We start from the raw sequence: 2,500 nt of genomic DNA, 5'->3' as shown, positions 1-2,500 counted from the left end.
CGCCTGCCCCGTCCCCTCACTCTTCCTCGTCCAGGAGAGGGAAGCATTACTAAGCGTGTGTCTCTTCCCGTTGCTATTTATATTTCCGCTTCTCCCGCGGCCACAATGACGTCGAGGGTCGTTACTTAATGTTAGGACATAATCATTAATTATTCTCCGCTTCCTTTATCCTTTTCCCTTCCCCTTCCCTCCCCTCTGCCCTCCTGCCTGGTCCCTCTCCCCTCTCCTACTGCCCCATTTCCCCTCCCCCCTTTCCCCTTCCTTTAATTCTCGCCTCTCCCTTTGTTTTTCCCCCTCCCTTCCTCTTTTTATCGTCTCCCTTTCCCACATCCCTCTTTGTTTTTTCCCTTCACCCTCCTTCCTCTTCTTTGTTCTGCCTCTTCACTCTCGCTCTTCTATTCGTATTTTCTCCTCCCCTCCCTTCCTTCATTCTCCTCCCCTTCTCCCTCTCCCTTGCCCTTTCCCCTTCGCCCTCCCCTTACTCTTCCCCCTTTCCTCTCCTCTCCCCATTTCCTACTTTTCCCTCCCCTCTCCCTTCCCTCCTTTCCCCATCCCTCTTTTTCGCCCTTTCATTCTCTTCTCCTTCTTTCCGTCTCGTCCTCCTCACCAATAACATTTTCTACTGTCATCCTCTATCTATTCCGGGATTCTTTACGAGGGGAAACAGGACCAAACTTTCCTCTGGCTTATTCATGATTTTGCTTCTTATATTTCTTTATTCTTTCTCTCTCCTTCCGATTCTTTATCTCTCTCTTTCCCAGTCTCTTCGTTCGAATTTTCTTTTTGCTCCTTACTTTTCCCTTATTTTTTTTCTCCTATATTCTCTTTTCTCCTCCATCTCATTTTCCTTCTCCTTATCTTCATTCTTCGATCCACTTCTGTTTCTTTTTGTTTTATATTCTTTTCCTTTCCTCCTTCCAGTATCTTAATTTCCTTTCCGTCTAGCCAATAACCTATTTTTCTATTGTTTCTCCTCTATCTATTCCGATTCTTTACGATATGTACCTAACTTTCCTCTGCTTTCTGTTTGTCTTCTTTTTCTTTATCTTTCTCTCTCTTCGCTTTTTCTTCTCTTTCCATCTCTCTTTTCGATTTTCTTTCTCTTCCGTTTATTCTCCTATTTCTTCTCTCTCTCATTTTTTTTTCTCCTTCCTTATTGATATCTCATGTCTTCTTAATTTTTCTCTTAATCTCTTCTTTTTCTCTTCGCTCTGTCTTCCTCTCTCTCTCCTCTAGCTTCTGTTTTTCTTTCTTCTTCTCATCTCTCTCTCGTCCCTCTTCTTCATCTATCTCTCTTCGTTCTCCTCTCTCTTATTATCTCTCTGCATCTCTCTCTTCTCTCTTTTTCCTCTCTCTCTCTCTCTCTCTTCTCTTCTCTCTCTCTCTCTCTCTCTCTCTCTTCTCCTCTTCTCTCTCTCTCTCTCTCTCTCTCTCCTCTCTCCTCTCTCTCCTCTCTCCTCTCTCTTCTCTCTCCTCTCTCCTTTCTCTCTCTCTCTCTCTCTCTTCTCTCTCTCTCTCTCTCTCTCTCTCTCTCTCTCTCTCTCTCTCTCTCTCTCTGTCTTCCTTTCTCTTCATTTCTTCCTTTGATTAAAGTAAAACTGGTGGTATCCATCATCTGACTGTTCAGTGTTTCCAGAAAAAAACAGCGTTTTCAATACAGGATGGAACCGTCTTCTATTAAACCGGAGAAGCAATTTAATTTAGGAAAATGATGAAGTAATTAAGTGGAAAAAGATATGTATTTATATCTAAACAACCAGATGATGTGAGGGATGTGGATAATAAGACCAGATAATGAGGACCGTTATCATAATGAGGAAACTATATTAAAAAGAGAGACTGGGTGATGCCGCGGCGGAGTTGTACAAGAGGAATGAGACGATATAAAGCCCAGAGGACGTGATTTTGTGCAGGGCCAGTAGCGTCCCTAATCTTGAACGGGTTTCTTCCTCTCCTGATAATCCTCCCAAGTCATCGCTTTACAACACGCGAGGAGTGGCACTGGGACACGTTGCGAGGGCCTCAAGCGCATACAAACTGGCTGAGGAGTGAGCAGAGGCCCTGGTTACGTATTTTAAAAGGACACGTAAAGAAAAGAAGGGGAGAGAAATATGTTTATTTTTTTTTTCTAACTGGCTAAGTTGCGAAACACTCCATGACTTGAATGTCAAAATAGTGGTCGGAACACGACGGGATTTGTGGCCTGACATTTTTTTTTTTTTTTCCCTCTTTCCCTTTTTAGTTAAATTCTCCTAAATCCTTGTTTACGGATGGGCTCACACACAAGCACAATACAAATGTATACACAGAGACGATACTTCGCCTCCCAGATTATCTCTCTTGTAAATTCCCTTTACATTTTTCGTCCATAACGGCGTTCTCTCCCCATTGAAAAGATCGTAACGAATGTGGAGTTCCATGTCAGTCCTCTCGTCACGACTTCTTCTTCTTTAACTGGAGCCTCATGCCCTCCCCTCCCTCGTTCGCTTCCCCGTTTCCT

This window comes from Penaeus monodon, chromosome 12, assembly GCF_015228065.2.
Source record: "Penaeus monodon isolate SGIC_2016 chromosome 12, NSTDA_Pmon_1, whole genome shotgun sequence".
NCBI classification, from domain to species: domain Eukaryota; kingdom Metazoa; phylum Arthropoda; class Malacostraca; order Decapoda; family Penaeidae; genus Penaeus; species Penaeus monodon.
This window is presented reverse-complemented; position numbering follows the sequence as displayed.